The sequence below is a fragment of the Narcine bancroftii genome, chromosome 3 (genome assembly GCF_036971445.1).
Source record: "Narcine bancroftii isolate sNarBan1 chromosome 3, sNarBan1.hap1, whole genome shotgun sequence".
NCBI classification, from domain to species: Eukaryota; Metazoa; Chordata; class Chondrichthyes; order Torpediniformes; family Narcinidae; genus Narcine; species Narcine bancroftii.
The window spans coordinates 169809457-169829412 of record NC_091471.1 but is presented as its reverse complement, the minus strand read 5'-3'; the positions used below and the strand labels follow the sequence as shown (position 1 = coordinate 169829412).

Genomic DNA, 19956 nt, shown 5'->3' with positions numbered 1-19956 from the left:
GTGGCCTCCCCTTCAATTACTGACCAGTTCTTAGCCTGTTCAACTTTCAAGGTCAGACCATCCCAGGTGTATTCAAGCTATTAGGTGCTACATTGTAGTACAGTACTGATGAAAAGCTGCATTAAAAAAGGTGTTATCTTTCAGAAGAGATATTAAATCACATTGGTGTACCTCATAGAACTGCTGCCTTACATTTTCAACCATTGCATCTGCTCCCAGGACAAGGTTTTCCATGTGAGATCCTCAGAGATGTTCTCCTTCTTCATAAATGTAGCTTCCCGTCAACTACAATCAACTCGGCTCTCAGCCTCATATCTTCCATTTCCCAAATATCTGCCCTGCTCACCTCTGCCCCCACACGCAACAAGGACAGGATTCCATTTGTCCTCACCTGACAATGCTACTTTGCACTCACACCTCATCACTCACCACACTTCACCGGTGAATCTCCAGGGGCCATCTACTGCATCCGGTGGTCCCATTTAGCTCTCCTCTATATTGGAGAGACTAGACAGAGACTGGGAGATCACTTTGTTGAACACCTTAGCTCTGTCTGCCACAATAGCATAAATCTCCCAATGGGCACAAGTTTCATGTCCCCGACCCCATTTCTATGCTGACATGTCTTTCCATGAACTGCCAAAATGAAGCCATCCACAAACTGTATGAACAACACCTCAGATTCCATCCAGGGGTACCCTCCAACCAGATGGCATTGACTTCTCCAGTTACCATTAGACCCAAACCCCATCTCTCCCCTTTCCCTAGCCCTATGTCCCCTTTCCTCTAGCTCAAGTTAAGTTTATTGTCTTTTGATTGCACAAGTACAATCTGACAAAACAGCGTTCTCTGGTCCTTGGTGAACAACATGCAGACACACAACCAGACATAACACACATACAGACAGACAATACATCCGTAGGACAAATATTCATAGAAATAAATAAATAATGTCTCAGAAATATGAAAGTTTTGGATGGTTAGTGTGAGCAGTTCACCATTCTCAATGCCCATGGGGGAAAAAGCCTGGTGGTGCTGGCTCTGATCCTCCTGTATCCCTTTCCCATGGGAGCAGATGAAAGATGCTGTGTGTAGGGTGGAAGGGGTCTTCACTGATTTTGTACAACCTCTTCAGTCAATGATCTGGGTAGATCATGTCAATGAGGGGTGGGGGGGGGGTAAAGGGAGATCCCAGTGATCCTCTCTGCCACTCTTATAGTCCTGTGGATTGATCCATTTCTCTGTAGCAGCCATACCACATTGTGATGCAGCCGGGCAGGTCAGTCTTGATAGAGCTCCTGTAGAAGGTTGACATGATGGTGGCCAGTAGCCTTGCCTGCTTCACATTCTCAGGAAGTACAGATGTTGTGACCCCTTCCTGACAAGTAAATGTTGCATGTCCACAAAAGGTCACTAGTTAAGTGAACCACAAGGAACGTGGTACACTCCACTACAGTGTTGTTGATGTGTAGTGCAGGATGGTCATTCCTGGTCCTCTTGAAGTACGTTACCATCTCCTTTGTCTTGTCCACATTGAGACTCAGGTTATTATTCTAACACCATTCCATGAGATTTTTCACCTCTTCTCTGTAATACGACTCATCGTTGTTGCTGCTGAGGTCAACTCCTGTTGTGTCATCTGCGAACTTGAAGACACTGTTGGAGCTGGAGCTGGCAATACAGTTACGGGTCAGTAGCATGAACAGGAGCAGGTTGAGCACACAACCCTGAGGTGCACCAGTATTCAGCATGACAGTGCTCCAAGTTCTGCTACCGATTCGAACAGACTGTGATCTTTCCTCGGAAGTCTGTTTATTGAGTTATAATGAACACATCTACAAGGGGAGAGTTACATTACATTCATGTATTTACAAGTGTATATGGACATATTAGTATTTAACAAGTAGAAATTAACCATAAATTTCTTCTCCTCATAAAACCAAAAGAAAAAAAGAGATTAAAAATTATTTTTTATTATAAAATACCTTCTAATTAATCTAAAAAATAAAAATTAAGAAAAAAGAATAAAAGGACTAGGCAGTCCATTCTGAGATTAAAGTAGGGAAACAAGGGGTTTCCTGGATAAAACCAAATTTACCAGAAGGAACTAGGAGAGAATCCAGTATAGAATTATGATTTTTAAACTATATGGAAATATGAAATAAATAGTCACCAAACTTCCTTAAATTTAAGTGATGTATCAAATGTCCAACTCCTAATTTTCTCCAAACTTAAACATGTCATGACGGCAGAGAGCCATTACAGTGGAGTAGGTCGGTAGGTTAGAATCCTTCCATCTAAGTAATATGCCTTTTCTAGCCAATAATGTTGAAAAGGCAATTATTTGCTGAGCGGAGACAGGCATATACCCAGTCTCCTCAGGCATGATTCCAAAAATAGCTGTTAATAGATTAGGTTGTAATTCTAATCCTAGAACTTTTTAAAAATTTTCAAAAGATACCCTTCCAGAAATTATCTAGTTTTGAACATGACCAGAACATACGAGTTCGAGTGGCTACCTCAACTTTTCACCTATCACAAGTAGGGTTTACATTGGGAAAAATACAGGCCAACTTATCTTTATGCATGTGTGCCCAATGTACCACCTTGAAATAAATCAAAGAACAATGGGCACAAATTGATGAAGTATTTACATGTCAAAAAATATGATACCATTGATAGTCCTGAAGCAATTCTTGGAATTCCAATTCCCAAGCACCTTTAATTTTATTGTTGGATATCAGTTGCAAGTTAAGTAACCAATTATATATTGTAGCTTTTTGAAGTGGATGAACCTGAAAAAGGTGTCTATCATATTAGATAGGTAATCAGAGGTTAATTTGGAAGTAAAGTATGCAGAAAGTCCACAATTTGCAATTACCTAAAAAAATTATGCCTTGCTCAAATCATATTTGTCTGTAACTGATTGAAAGACATTAAGCAGTCTCCTGCAAATAGGTCTGAAAAGATTATTACTCCTTTAGTTTTCCATATTGAAAATGTCTGATCAATCAATGAGGCTTAAAACAAAAGAAATTAAGATCTATTTTACTAGATAAAACAAAATTATTAAACCCCAAAAAAATTACAAAACTGGAACCAAATCCTTATCGTATGCTTAAGAACTGGGCTAAGATCTCATCTATTAATTTTAGACAACGCAAAGGGTAGAGGAGCTCCCAGCAAGTAGGGCAACAAGAACTGCCCAAATCTACATATAAAGGACATTCATGTATATCTGAATAATAAATCCAAAAGGTAATATATCAGATATTAATAGCCCAATAATAAAATCTAAAATTAGGGAGACCCATTCCTCCATCTTACTTTTGTTTCTGCAATAAAGGTTTGTTCAGTCTAGGATGTTTTATAATTCCAAGTGTAAGAAGATATCTTAGAGTACCTTGTCAAAAAATATTTTGGGGATGAAGGAAGGTATTGCTTGAAAAGTATATAAAAGACTTTGGCTATCTTTTAATTGTGTTAATACCACCAACTTATGATAGCGCCATTGGAGACCATCTGGAAAGCATATGTTTCATATATTCTACTGGGGGAGATAATTATATTTATAAAGATCCTTAAAAAGTGTCTTAATTTTAATACCGAAATAAATAAATTGGTTCTTCACAACTTTTAAGTGTTTTTGATTGTATAAATACTCCTGATTATTAATAGGAAAAAGATTATTCATAAAATTTTAATTTGCATCCTGAAAACCTACCCAATTTAGAAAGTAGGGACAGGATTAAATGAATAGATTTCTTTGGGTCAGAAATATAAACTAATAAATGATCACTCTCCTTCCTCTGTCTCCTTTCCTTCAACTCTACATTCACAGACCCACCACCCACCCCCCCCCTGAGCAATTCTCACCTTTCCTCTCCTGTCTTCCTATCCATCCAATTATGTCCATTTGCCTGTTGGCCAGTACTCCTCCCCTTGCTCTTCTTGCCCTCTTCACTTAGCCTTTACATTCAGGTACTGTCTGCCTTTTGCTCATAGGCCCAAAACGTGGGTTCTATATTTTTACATCCCATGGACTCTGACTCCAGCAGTCTGTGTCATCGCCCCCGCCCTCCCTCCAATTTTCAGCCACCTGGATTCCATCCTGATCTTTGCTGCTCTCTACTTTTTCCCTACAATCGCAGAATCCATACACCTATATAACACCGGCAACACAAGGCGCATGTGTCAAGGAAGCCAAACCATAAATGTCTAGATGCCACTTCTGTGGGTCACCAACAATGATGGCTCTCTTCCTGACAGGGGTGTGATAGATTTATGTTATATTTTATATTGTATGTAGATAAGTTTTAAAGGAGATAAACTGTGGTAGTTTTTTTTTAAGTGTAGATCACATACAAACACTTCAAAACAGATTTCACTCAAAATACCAGAGCTCTGCTCAAGCTGGACAGTTCAGGCTCTGAGTGCATTTGCAAAAACTTTGAAGAATGCCTATAAGGACTTCACGAGTAGCTGTTAATTGGACATGCTGTGGAGTAATGGATTATTGTTTTGGAAAGCAACAGATGAACGAACTCAGAAGATTAGGTCCGGAGCCACAGTCTGTCCGAGTGCAGTTGGCTGTTCTAAGCGGATCATGTGGTTTTCTCTGAGAGAGAGACAGAGAGAGAGAGAGAGAGAGAGAGAGAGAGAGAGAGAGAGAGAGAGGTCAGTTCTACAGTTCAGCAGCAACAGCTGGGACTGGAACAGGACAAGCTGGCAAGATTGTGGAAAAAACCCATTTTGAAGATGGGTTGTGAGTTTTTAGTTCAGCCTAGTCAAAGCCATATAACCATATAACCACTTACAGCACAGAACAGGCCAGTTCGGCCCTATTAGTCCATGCCGTAGCAAATCCCCACCCTCCTAGTCCCACTGACCAGCACCCGGTCCATACCCCTCTAGTCCCCTCCTATCCATGTAACGATAGAGTCTTTCCTTAAATGTAACCAATGATCCCGCCTCGACCATGTCTGCCGGAAGCTCATTCCACACCCCCACCACCCTCTGCGTAAAGAAATTTCCCCTCATGTTCCCCTTATAATTTTCCCCCTTCAATCTTAAACCATGTCCTCTAGTTTGAATCTCCCCCTTTCTTAATTGAAAAAGCCTATCCACATTTACTCTGTCTTTCCCTTTTAAAGTCTTAAACATCTCTATCAAGTCCCCTCTCAATCTTCTACGCTCCAGAGAAAAAAGCCTCAGTCTGCAAAACCTTTCCCTGTAACTCAGACCCTGAAATCCTGTTAACATTCTCGTGAACCTTCTCTGCACTCTCTCTATTTTGTTTATATCTTTCCTATAATTTGGTGACCAAAACTCTACACAGTACTCCAAATTTGGCCTCACCAATGCCTTGTACAATTTCATCATAACCTCCCTACTCTTGAATTCAATACTCCGATTTATGAAGGCCAACATTCCAAATGCCTTCTTCACCACACCATGAGTATCAGCCTTGAGGGTACTATTTACCATAACTCCTAAATCCCTTTGTTGCTCTCCACTCCTCAATTGTCTACCATTCAATGTATATGACCTATTTAAATTTGCCTTTCCAAAATGTAGCACCTCACATTTATCTGTATTAAATTCCATCAGCCATTTTTCAGACCACACCTCCAGCCTTCCTAAATCACCTTTTAATCTATGGTAATCTTCCTCACTGTCCACAACACCACCAATTTTTGTGTCATCTGCAAACTTGCTTATCCAATTCTCCACCCCTACATCCAGATCGTTAATATATATAACAAATAATAGTGGACCCAGGACCGATCCCTGAGGAACTCCACTAGTCACCGGCCTCCAATTGGACAAACAATTTTCTACCACTACTCTCTGACACCTCCCATCCAACCATTGCTGAATCCATTTCACTACCTCTTTATTTATACCTAATGCCTCCACCTTTTTTCTAACCTCCTGTGGGGAACTTTGTCAAAAGCTTTACTAAAGTCCAAATAGACAACATCCACAGCTTTCCCTTCATCAACCTTTTTTGTAACCCCCTCGAAGAACTCAATCACGTTTGTCAAACTTGATCTACCCCTGACAAAACCGGCTGATTACTCCCTATCAATCCCTGTACCTCCAAAAATTTGTAAATAGCATCCCTCAGAACACTTTCCATCAACTTGCCCACCACAGACGTCAGACTTACAGGCCTATAATTCCCAGGTTTGCATTTGGACCCTTTCTTAAACAGAGGAACCACAAGCGCCACCCTCCAATCCTTTGGCACCACCCCAGTGGCCAGTGACATCCTAAATATCTCTGTTAATGGCCCCACTAATTGTCCACTAGCCTCCCTGAGTGTCCTAGGGAATATTTTGTCCAGTCCGGGAAATTTATCCACCTTTATCTTTTTTAACACAGCCATCAATACCTCCTCGGTTATCCTTATATGCTTCATGACCTCCCCACTATTTTTCTTTACTTCAGCTGGTTCAACATTTTTTTCCCTAGTGAATACTGAGGCAAAGAAATCATTCAAAATTTCCCCCATTTCCTCTGACTTCTCACTCAGCCTACCCTCGCTATCTACAAGGGGTCCAATTTTATCTTTCACTAATCTTTTACTTTTAATGTACTTATAGAAACTCTTTGGATTTATTTTTACTCTGTCAACCAAAGCCTCTTCATGCCTTTTTTTGGCCTTTCTAATTTCTTTCTTAAGATTCCTTCTACACTCCTTGTAGTCCTCCTTCAACTTCTCAGCTCCCTGCTCTTTATACCTCTTGTACACCTCCCTTTTTCTCCTAACCAAATTTCCAATATTCCTCGAAAACCAAGCCTCCCTATGACTTCCAGCCTTTCCTTTGATCCACACTGGGACATAACTACTCTGTACCCTCAAAATTTCTTTTTTGAATATCCTCCATTTTTCATTAACATCCTTACCTGAAAATATCCTGTCCCACTCAATACTCCCCAAATCCCTTCTTATTCCTTCGAAATTTGCTCTTTTCCAATCCAGAACATCAACTTTAGGCCTCTCCTTGCTCTTCCCTAAAACTACCCTAAAACTAACAGAATTATGATCACTAGACCCAATTGGTTCTCCAACATTAATGTCCGCTACCTGACCTAGCTCGTTCCCTAACAGGAGATCCAGTATTACACCGTCCCGAGTCAGTTCTTCTACTAACTGATTTAGAAAACAATCCTGAGCACATTTAACGAACTCCAGCCCATCCAGCCCTCTAACCGTATGGGTATCCCAATCAATGTGTGGGAAGTTAAAATCTCCCATGATCACTACCTTATGATTTTCACACATATACGTTATCTCCTTACAAATTTGTTCCTCTAATTTTCTTGGCCCATTTGGTGGTCTGTAATACACCCCTATTAGCACCCTCTTGCCTCCTCCACCCCTCAATTCCACCCAAACAGCCTCACTGGTCGATCCCTCCATACCATCCTGCCACCTCACGGCAGTAATGTCCTCCTTAACAAGCAGAGCAACTCCTCCTCCTTTTTTACCTCCTGATCTATTACATCTAAAGCAAATGTATCCTGGAATATTAAGTTGCCAGTCCTGCTCCTCCTGTAGCCAGGTCTCACTAATTGCCACAATATCGTGACCCCAAGTATCTATCCATGCTCTCAGCTCATCTACCTTGTTCACTATGCTTCTTGCATTATAATATATGCATCTCAGAGAAAGACCCTCACATATATTCTCTTTTTTACCTTCTACCCTAATCTCCATCCTACCTTTGTGGTCCATGCAAGAAGAGTCTAATGTTTCACTTCAAATAAGGGAAACAGAAAAGGAACTCTGTGGTGACCTGAAAGAAAGAGGTCATCATCTGGAAAACCCTGATGGGGCAAGTTTCTTCGGAAAGATACTGAAGTGGCTGATCAAAAAGAATCAGTTGAGGGTGTCCAACGAGAAATAAAAACTGACAAGAACCTTCATGAGTGGTAACCATTTACCTTTCAAGCACCAAAGCCTGGTGAAATTCATAAATGATAAATTCTGAGCACAGTATAAGATTGCCTGCAACCAGTGAACTTGGAGGAATGAGAAGTGATATTGGACTTTGAATTAAAGAACTTTTCTGAACTTTTACACACATTACATACATGTACGCTTTGAATTAGAAGGGGGTTATGTTAGGTTAAGTTGATAGTAATAAGTTAAAGTTTGATCCTGTTTTCATGTTTAAATATAATTAAAGCAACTTTTGTTTAGGTAACCATTTGTCTTGGTGAATTTCTATTGCTGCTGGGTTTTGGAGTCCTCTGGGCCCATAACAGGGTGAATAGCTTCCACCCACTCTTTGATGAGAAAAACCATTAGACACCAAAGAAAGCCTCATTTCCCCCTAAAGAATAGGCATGCTGAATAGCTGCAGCTGAGGCCAGGAGGATCTGATCTAGAGGGAATCCATTCAAAGCTGCAGAAGTAGACAATGTACCTGGTCAGCTACTGAAGGATTGCATGCCCTAGCTAATAGAAGTCCTAACGGACATCTTCAACATCTTATTGCAGCAGTCCACTGTCCCTACAGAAGTCAAGGCAGCCACCATCAACCCGGTGCCCAAGAAGTAATGGTTACTGCACTAAGACCATTGCCTAGTGGCACTTACTTCAATGAACATGAAGTACACTGGTAAAAGACATATCATATCATACCTTCCAGCAGCATTAGACCATTCAGTTTACCTACCATCCAAACCGATCCACAGATGATGCTTATAGCCTTAACCCTCCACTTGGTCCTGAGCCATCCAGAGAATGATGGCTCATACGTTAGGTTGTTCATTGACTTCAGCTCGATGTTAAACACAATCATACCTCAAAGACTGGTGGATAAACTGTCCATGCTGAGACTCAACACCCCTCTCTGAAACTGAATTCTGGACTTCTGACCAAAAGACCAGTCAGTCTGGGTTAGTAGCAAAACCTCAATCCGATTATGCTGAGAACTAGCACACGTCAGGGCTGTGTACTCAGCCCAATAACATTCAGGCCTCATCTGCTTACGGAGAGGAGCTTGGACGTAAAATGTTTGAAAACACCAAACTGAGTCTCAAAGTGAACAAGACAAAGGAGATGATTGTGGACTTCAGGTGTACAGAGGTCATCCACTCTCCCCTAAACATCACTGGTTCCATCCTAAAGAGAGTAGAGAACACAAAATTCCTCAGTGTGCATATATAATAGATGACCTATTCTGGACCACAACAATTAGTCAGGAAGGTGCAGCAGCCCCAATGCTTCCTTTGGAGGTTGAGGAGGGCAAAGCTATCAGCCTCCATCTTGAAAACCAATTGAGACCATCCTGTCTAACTGCATCATTGCATGGTATAGTAGGTGCAGTACAGAGGATCATCAAAATGGTTGAGAAACTCACTCGGGTCTCCCTTTCTTCTATTGACGACAATTACCAGGGACATTGCTTAAATAGGGTTCAAAGAAATATTGAGGACTCTTGCCATCCAGCACACAGATTCTTTTACTGACTATCATCAGGAAGGAGGTACAGGAGCATGAAGATCATGCTGAGAAATAGCTTCTTCCCACAGGCTATGAGATTAATGAATAGTATCTGGTACCCTGGTATATCATCCCAAAATATTTGTTTTAAATTACAACTTGATGTATATATGTGATAATTATGTACTGTGCATTGTGTGTGTATGTGTATGTGATGGAACTGTATTATTATTATTAATCTTTAGGTATAAAATATATATATATATATATATTTTAGTAAAGTTATTTTTGTAGGTTTGGACACAGGGGCACACCTACAGATACACAATTACACTCAGAGAGAGAAGTCATTTTCAGAGTCGCAAAGTCTGGTAAGCAACCCCAATAAAACTGGAAGTGTTTGTCCATTGAAATATCTCGGACAATGGGGTTGCTCAAGGAGGTCATAATTAAACTAGTGGCTTTCAAACTGCCCCCTTAAACTCACATTCCACCTCAAGTAATCCATATGCCATCATGACTCTGTGATTGATAAGGGATTGCTTAAAGTGGTATGTGAGTGGGAAGGGAAGGTTGAGAATCACTGGTCTAGACCCAATTGTTAATGAAATATTTTGCTTGAGAAAAATGTCATTCGCCCACTTCCATTGCACATTATGAATCAATTAGGTATGATTAAAACAGTGGTTTCAGGGGGCCGTTTGAAAACCACTGAATTAAACAAAAGGCTTGTTTACCCATATTATTTGAATGGAGACTCAGATGGCATCTGTTTAAACGAAAACAGCCTTTTGCTTATCAGAGACTCAGACTTATCAGAGACTCTAACCTTTGGAATTTGAGCTTCAAAAACAGTAATGTTGTCATGTCACATGATTAAAGACATTCAGAGAAAATATTACAGAAACAGGTGACGTTTTGAGAGCAGAAGCCACCTTACCATCCTGTAGGTTATGATGGATTGAAGAAAGGCCTTTACCATCCAACAATTCAGATAGGATTGAAAAACAGTAGCCTCTTAAAGGAGAGATGCTGTTCAATACTGTATTCTCCTTATCATGAGAGATATACAAAATAAGTGGCTTTCAAAAGAGAATGATCACTTCTGACTGTCTCTTAAAGAGAGAGAGGACAGTCATATTTCTACATGGCTCTTCATGGTTGGGTTTGTGAAATCTTCACAGGAAACACAGAATCCAAAACGGCCATGCAAAAGTGGGTAGGGTTTGTGAAAAATCATTCATATAAAGAAACCTTGCTCTGAAAACAACTCATCAAGAAATTTGTGAGTTTTAGAAGTCTAATGACCTGATGTTTCAAAATACTTTGTGACCACTTTTGAGCAACAATTTAAATAATCTGAGTTTCAAAACAAAACTGACTGAACTTTAAAAATCATCTCTTTAGAATTGTGCTTGAAATATAATGGTTTTGGTTTTTACACACACACTTGTGGATAGTGGTGTTAATTTTAGAGATAAGTAAGAAGTGTTATGTTATTAAAAGTTATTAATAAAAATTGTTTTTGAAAATACCATTGTCTTGCAGTATGTCCATTGTTGCTGATTTAGTACATAACAGTGTGCACCATGGTCCAGAGAAGCACTGTTTCTTCTTGTATTTGTAGTCAGATGATAATGAACTTTATGTTTTCTCCAGGTTCTCTAATTTTCTCTTGCATCCCAAAGCAGGATTGTAGGTTAATTTGCCACTGTAGAGTTGACCTAGTTGATCTGGGGGAATTGGGGAGAATATGGGAGGACTAATAATAGGATTGAAGAGTGAGGATTCTTGATGTTCAACCCAGGCCAAAGATTCCATTTGCATGCTCTGTTACTCAAAGTATAATCTCTCCCTACCCTTTTCGGTGTTCAGTCACAAAAGATCTTACAACATTAATCTGAGATTTCCTATCTCACTGACCCCCTTCTAATGGAAGGGAGGGAAGAAAGCTCCTTTAATAGCTTTTGGCATGGTTAGAGTAGCCGTTCGCACTGCACTATTACAGCACCAGTAAACTGGGATTGAATCTGGTGCTGTCTGTCAGGAGTATGTACGTTCTCCCTATGTATGCATGGGTTTTTTTCCCTAGTGCTCCAGATTCCTCCCACCTTTCAAAAGGTATGGGAGATTGTAGGTTAATAGGATGTATTTGGGCAGATCATTCTTGAATTGGCTGACATGGTGGCCACTTTGCCACATAATGTTTACATCTGCCCTACTAGCTATGGTTTGGCTTTTAAAATTCTGCCCAATTAGCAGGTATGGTCCCATGGAATTTAAAGGTACCTCAAGGATGATTTGTTGCAATTTTTATCCCATCCATAAGTTGAGAAGGGTGCCTGGGAGCAATGGACTTTTAGAAATTGAGCATTGAGTTTTCTAACTGTATCAGAACTTTTAAAGAGTTCACTGCATTGTGCTCATTGGCATTGTATGTAAACCATCAGCAGTGTGTTCACAGGCAATTTCACCAGAGGCACTGTTATGGTGATATGACCACTAGCTTATTGAAGGGGGCGATCTCTGTACCTGCAGAAGGACCACCTGGGGCTGACTCCGCCTGGCCGGCTGTCAATCAGCCGACCCGAATATAAGCCTGAGCCTGCACCTCCTGAGTCAGTCACTCAGGAGCCACCACAGCTGAAACTGGTGTGTACAGACTTTTAGCAGAATAAAGCTTGCAATGCAGTGTTTTGTGTCTGCTTGCTGCTACCACAGCATGTCACAATTTATTCAGCTAAAATTTGAAGATGACCATGGAGAAGTTCCTGACAATCGGAAGTTTGGAGATCAACCCTCAGCACCCGAAAGCCCAGGCATGCTTCGAAATCTGGAAGCACACCATCAAGGCAGTCATCCAAACACAGACCAAGGTCATCAACACGAACCTGAAGCACCTCGTGGTACTCCACACAAACTTTGGCCCTCAAACGTTCAAGGCCATCAAGGACTGCACTGACTAAGAGCCATCCGAGGCTATGTACAAGATCCCTACGAACCTGGTCTATGCCAGGTACCTGCTGAGCATCGGGACTCAGCAGCCAGGAGAGACAGCAGATGCCTACCTGGGGGGTCCTGCGGGAGTTGGCCCACCCTTACCTGGCCGAGACCAGAGTGTCCAAAGAGGAGGTGGATCAGTTGATCAAGGATGCCTATGTGCAAGGACTACGATCAAAGAGTGTCCAGCAGAAACTGCTGGAAGACAACATCGCCTCACTCTCCAGAACAGTGGAGGTGGTTCACTCCCTGAAGGCTGCAGCCCTTCATACTGAAGCCTTTGACTCCCAGATCCTCCAGCATTCAGTATGGCTAACCCAGATGACTCCCATAGCCCAGACACTGCATGTGTAGGAGACAATTGCTGCTGCCGGCACCCCACGTCCCTGTAAGTATTGCGGGTCCCAGTGTGGGTCAGACAGAGGGTCCTGCAGAAGCTGCCTGGCCTGAAACTCGCTTTGCACCCGATGCAGCAAGAAAGGTCACTACTCGAAAGTGTGTCTCCCTAGACCTGCCAGGAGAGCGGCAGCCCTCCGTGATCAACAAACAATCCCCCCTGGACATCACCACATGCAAAGTGCAGATGACGCCATTACCTGCTGTACCACGTCCACCCGCTCCATCGATGCCACTTCTGGCCGCATCTCCGATGAGCACTGCAGTGGTGTGCTCACCTCAGGCACCGCCATCTTCTTCCAAGATACTTCCACCAGGATCACTGATGTCACTTTCACCAGCGCGGACTATGCGAGCAATGGGGAGGCCGAGCCATGCTGACACCATGCGTGCCTGCAGGGCGCTGCCATTTTGTGCCAGCCAGGTTCTGCCACTATCTTGGGCCATTCGGGCCCCAGTGACATCACAACACCTGGGACAGAACAACGTGGTCAACACGGGTGCTGACCAGACCGCCCACCCGCACACCCCACACTGACAGAGATCGCCACTCTCCTCACCTATTGGGGAGCAGTCACTCAGACCCGAAGATGGTCCTAGCTGCCACCACCCTAAGGAGGGACATCCCACATGGGCTTGGGCACTCAATGATGAACATCACTGTCAATGGGAAGGTAACAAATTGCCTGTTTGATAGCGGTAGTACTGAGAGCTTCATACACCCGAACGTGGCACGGACATTAAAGCTCAAAATCTTACCCACAAAGTTTGCCATAGCTTTCATGGCCCAGGACTGCTCCATAACAGCCCTTGGGTGCTGCTCGGTTGATCTGACGGTAAAGTGGGAGACATACAGCAGGTTCAGGCTCCTGGTCATGTCCAAACTCTGTGCCCCAGTCCTCTTTGGGCTAGTTTCCAGTGCCACCTAGAAAGCATCACCCTCACTTTTGGTGGGCCCCTCCCCCTGCTCACACTCCACAGCGCACAATCCGACCACCCCCAGCCCACTTGTGGCCTCTTCATGCTGCGGATCACCCTCTTCGACTACCTTATGCCAGACTGCAAGCCAATAGCGGCTGACTGGGTCTTCATCAAGATGGAGGTAAAATGGCATCTTGTGGAAGGTATCATAGAGCCCAGCACCAGTGCCTGGATAGCCCAGGTCCTGGTGGTAAAAGGGGGCAGCAAACCGAGGATGATCATTGACTACAGCCAGACCACCAACTGGTACACTCTGCTGGACGCCTACCCCCTACCTAGAATAGCCAGCATGGTCAACGAGATAGCCCGCTACAAGGTCTTCTCCACGATCAAAGTCGGCCTACCACCAGCTCCCAATCCATGCATGGGACAAGACCTACACCGCCTTTGAGACAGACAGGTGCCTCTACCAGTTCCGCCGAGTTCCATTTGGGGTCACTAATGGGATCTCTGTTTTTCAGAGGGAGATGGACCGCATGGTAGACCAGCACAACTTAAGAGCGACCTTCCCATATCTGGACAATGTCACCATCAGCGGCAACAACCAGCAGGACCATGATGACAACCTGGAGAGGTTTCTCTGGACGGCCAAGTATCTGAACCTCCCTTACAACAAAGAGAAGTGTGTATCCAGCACTACCTGCCATCCTAGGGTACATCATGGAACATGGTGTCATTGGTCCCAACCCGGAATGCATTTATTCATTAATGGAACTGCCCTTCCCACACAAATTCAAGGCTCTCTGCAGGTGCCTTGGCTATTTTCCTACTACTCTCAGTGAGTTCCCCGTTTCTCGGACAAAGTCCACTCCTGGCCCAGGCCTCCACCTTTCCCCTCCCACCCGAGGCACAGGCAGCTTTTGTGTACATCAGACAGGACATTGCCAATACCACGATGCATGCCATGGATGAGGACACCCATTCCAGGTGGAGTGCGATGCCTCCAATGTTGTCCTCCCCAAGACCCTCAACCAGAAAGGGAAACCCATTGCCTTCTTCTCCAGAACCCTCCATGGTTCAGAGCTCAGAAACTCAACCATTGAAAAGGAGGCCCAAGGATCGTAGAAGCAGTCTGCCATTGGCGGCACGACCTGGCTGGCAGGATGTTCACCGACCAGCATGCAGTGGCATTCATGTTCAGCACCACCCACAAAGGCAAGATAAAGAATGACAAGATCTTGCACTGGAGACATCCAGTACAAACCAGGGAAATTCAATGACTCCTCTGACACCCTATCACGGACCTGCGCGTCAGTGCAGGCTGACTCCCTCTGTCACCCGGGGGTGACACGCCTGTACCATTTTATGAAGTCTCATTTTATGAAGTCCAAGAACCTCCCCTTCACTGTCCAAGAGGTCCAGACCATGACAGGGTCTGCAGGGTCTGTACGGAGTGCAAACCTCGCTTCTTCCGCCTGTCCAGGCCAATATTGTCAAGGCCACCCAACCCTTCAAACGACTCAGTATCGACTTCAAGGGCCCCTGCCTTCCACAAGCAAGAACGTGTACTTCCTCATGGTTATAGACGAGTACTCCCATTTTCCCTTTGCCATCCATTGCCCTGACACTTTCATGACCACCGTTATAACCATATAACCAATTACAGCACAGAACAGGCCAGTTCGGCCTTACTAGTCCATGCCATAGCAAATCCCCACCCTCCTAGTCCCACTGACCAGCACCCGGTCCATACGCCTCTAGTCCCCTCCTATCCATGTAATGATCCAGTCTTTCCTTAAATGTAACCAATGATCCCGCCTCGACCACGTCTGCCGGAAGCTCATTCCACATCCCCACCACCCTCTGCGTAAAGAAATTTCCCCTCATGTTCCCCTTATAATTTTCCCCCTTCAATCTTAAACCATGTCCTCTAGTTTGAATCTCCCCCTTTCTTAATTGAAAAAGCTTATTCACATTTACTCTGTCTGTCCCTTTTAAAATCTTAAACACCTCTCTCAAGTCCCCTCTCAATCTTCCACGCTCCAGAGAAAAAAGCCCCAGTCTGCACAACCTTTCCCTGTAACTCAGACCCTGAAATCCTGTCAACATTCTCGTGAACCTTCTCTGCACTCTCTCTATTTTGTTTATATCTTTCCTATAATTTGGTGACCAAAACTGTACACAGTACTCCAAATTTGGCCTCACCAATGCCTTGTACAATTTCATCATAACCTCCCTACTCTTGAATTCAATCAGGGCCCTGACACAGGTCTTCACCATGTTTGGCTACCCAGCATTCATCCACAGTAACTGGGGGTTCAGCTTCACGAGTGAGGAGCTGTGCCAGCACCTGGTGACACAAAGCATTGCGACTAGTTGCATGACTAGTTATGACCCGAGGGGCAATGGGCAGGTAGAGCATAAAAATGGGGTGATCTGGAAGGTAGTCCTCCTGGCCCTTAGGTTCAAAGGATGGTCCGTGGACTACAGGCAAGAAGCCCTCCCCAAGGCGCTCCACGCCATTAGATCACTCTGGTACATGGCTACAAATCAGACCCCTCATGAATGCCTGTTTTCATTCCCCAGGAAATCGGCGACTGGAACCTCCCTCCCAGCGTGGCTCACATCTCCGTGATCGGTGCTTCTGCACAAACATCCTTCACACCAACCACAACTACACCTACATCAGGTATCCCAGTGGCTGTGAGGACACCATCTCATCCAGGGATCTGGCACAAGCAGAAGTACCACCACTATCACTAACACCACCACCTCATCTCAACCCAACACAATTTCCCCATCACGGGCCTCCTTGGCCCATCCAGGACACAGGACTGAACTACTCCCCCCACCCCTCCAGCACCTCCCTGTCCTGCCGACCTGGCCACGCCACCACGGACATATGACTGTCCGCTCCGGCGCCCGGCCCAACCACGTCAGACCCAACTAGCCCTCCAGCACCCAAAACACCCTCTCCGACTTTTGACTAGGAGCCAACCCTGTGGCGGTCAGTGAGTCTCCAATAGCCACCAGACCGTCTAAACCTGTAAATAAATCTCTAAATACTACCTGCCATACCCCCCCCCCACCCCGAGGATAATTTTAAGAAGTGGGTGAATGTGGTGTTATAACCATTAGCCTATTGCAGGGGGCGATCTCTATACCTGCAGAAGGACCATCTGGGGGCTGACTCTACCTGGCTGGCTGACAATCCTGAGCCAGTCACTCGGGAGCCACCACAGCTAAAACTGGTGTGTACAGATTTTTAGCAGAATAAAGCCTATAGAACAGTCTTTTGTGTTTTGTGTCTGCTTGCTGCTACCACAGCACGTCACAACTGTAGAGAATTCCAATATGGAAGTTTAGAAACACCCAGCCATTCTAGCTACAGTTGCAGAGTTAATATTTCAGGGCAATAACCTCTTTGATGTACAGTCATAAACCTAAATGCTTATTTTCATTTTTGTTCAACCGTTCTAAAGCTCCTTTGTACATCTAAACCATATAGTTCTCATGTCATGTTGAAAAACATCTAATATTAATTGTACTTGTTAAACAATGTGATCCAAGACATTTGTTGAAGATAATTTTTAATGCAAACAACACACGTATTAGGATATATTCAGCTTTACATTAAATACACACAGAGCTGAAAAAAATTCCCATCCAAGGTCTATTCATTTGCTTTTGCTTCAAAGCAATCTCCTCTAACCCTTTCAACAGAACCTGCTGCTCCATTCTCTCTTGCACATTTATTGAGCTACCACAAAACATTTTAAATGTGACGAGTAGCTATTTGTAAAGCTAAAATCTACAGGTCAGGCATGCAAGAATTATTGCTTTTATGTTGAAATCAGTCTTCCAATCTGTACATCTGTGCCCAGTTAGTTGCCTTATCTGCTTTCTCTCATCAAGTAAAGGTTAACATTCTTCATTGCTTCAGCAGTGATTAACTCGCGTCAAACAGTGCAAAAACAAAATCCAAGATTGCATTTTCTAATTTTTGAATTTATGTGACTTATCAATTAATGTTATTTATTGTCAGTTGAAATATTAATTGAAAAAACTTTTTAGCTATACACAGAAGCAGATTTGGGAAGAAACATCTAAAGGGAACCAAGTGTGGAAGATGAATTTCTATGATAAAGCCATGGAAGGACTTAATGGCTTGGGTCCAACATTCTATCCTTCACCATCTCATTACCTGAGATCAACACTAACTGACAAGGTTTCTGCTAGAAGAGTTATTGAAATCCTATTGAAGAAAATTGGTCAATTATAAAGCATCTCACTTCTGAAATCTAGCTCCTTAACTTCAAAGCATTGCATTGACATTCCACAGTTAGCACACCCAATTTCAACTTTCTACCATCTTAAGGGCGAGATGTAAACCTGTCAATTAATACCATTCAAAGAAGAGTAATGGTGTCGTGGCCAAAATGTATCCATTAATCAAAACTTCCAAAATTTTCCATCAACTTCGTCGCTGTTTGTTGGATCTTGGAGTGCAAATTGGCTTTGAAATGTAATTATGCAAGATTGGCAACCATAATTAAAATCAGAGCCATTCTTCACCACAACTCAACGTCTTTTAAATGTAAATGAGGCTGCAGGTATAAAAGAAAGGTAAAGAATCAGGAGTCGCTATACTGATGCCAGCATAACATTACCCCATAGACCACCAATTCATTAGAGTGCTCTCGATCCTCCATTCCAAACATTCACAGTGACATACATCACTTTATTGGCCCTGTGCATGGAGAATCTGCTGAAAATCTCTGACCTCCACTCACAGTCCAGACTCAACGTGGAGAAGCAGAGGCCATCTTTGGAGGGTGGTGTTGGAGGGTCTGGGGCAAGCAGTGATATTGCTCAGATTTGAGGCTTATGGATGCAACCTGACCAGAGTCACCACAGTTTACTACTGGCAGCATCTGCTCCATGTATTGACAGTCCACTCAGATTCAACAGTGCTTCTTGTCACTTGGTGCTGGAAGATGGATTTCATCACCCCTCTCCCCCACCCCCACTCCCCACCACCACAGCCCAGAGATTTACCCACAGTAACAATCGCAACAGTGGTTGCTGACCTTTGAACTTGTGCAATCGACAAAGTGGCAGCAGTTTCCATCAACTCTAACTGGAAGTGATTAGAGAGACTGAAGGTTCTGAAGAGGCTGTTAATCTGTGGAACAGTTGCTCCGAGCCCCTAGTAATATCCATACTCATTTTGCTGCCCCGGGTGTAGGTTTCAGTCTTCGTGTTTTCAGGACTCAAAACCACTGTTAGAGAAGCATTAGCTGAGGGCAAATGTTAAGTCCACACTTCAAACAAAGCAGCAACAGGGAGGCCAGGTTTGCACCAGTTCCCCAGTATCACAGCACCAATCAAAATGAATCTCCACATGCTCTGGCAGCTCTTTCAGCACTGGTTCCATCAGCGCACTCAATCCTGGCAAATTTTTAAAATCTTTTTATTACGCTTCAGATTAATAAACACAAGAATGATACAAAGAGATCGGGATTGCATTAACAACATTTACAAACACAGACATCAAGCAACATGTGTAAACTGAGCCTCCCAATCTCTCAAACAAGTAAAAGAATCAAATTTTATTTCAAAAATATCCCCCTAACTAAGAAAGAAAACAAAAGCTGGGCTACCACGTGTCAGCGGTTAAACAATTAATTCTGCTCCTCTACACTCACAAAAAAAATGTTGAAAAGGATTCAAAAAGGATCAACTTCCATCATGTGAAAATGTTGAATGAATGGTCTCTACGTTTCTTCAAATTTAACCGAAGGGTCAATAGTACCACTTATAATTTTTTTTCCAACTTTTAACAGGCTATAGTTTGGAAAAACCATTGAAACATAGCAGGTAGTTTAGGGTCTCTCCATTTGAATAGAATGGATCTCCTGACTATTAAAGTAACAAATGCAATCACAAGACAAGCTGAAGCAGATAAGTAGCCGGAGTCAAAAGCTGGTCACCCAAAAAGTGCAGTAATAGAATGAGACATAATTTTTACATTTATAATTTTTAATAAATTTAGACGTACAGAACAGTCACAGACTCTTCCAGTCCACGAGCCCCTGCCGCTCAATAACACCCAAATGACCTACAACCCCCAGTATATTTTTGAACAGTGGGAGGAAACCAGAACCCCTGGGGAAAAC

The 19956-nt window shown here is 43.3% G+C and overlaps 1 long non-coding RNA gene across 2 annotated transcripts in view; it reads right to left on the bottom strand.

Annotated features, from left to right (window-relative positions):
• Window positions 1–19956, bottom strand: part of LOC138756287 (uncharacterized) — a 325157-nt gene that overhangs the window by 178003 nt on the left and 127198 nt on the right. Inside the window, exon 5 of one of the 2 annotated variants that reach the window (XR_011352950.1) lies at window positions 17442–18384. The exons of the other annotated variant lie outside the window; for it this stretch is intronic. This is a non-coding gene — a long non-coding RNA (uncharacterized lncRNA). Of the gene's footprint in view, window positions 1–17441; window positions 18385–19956 lie in introns of those variants that run through there. 2 annotated transcript variants of the gene reach the window in all.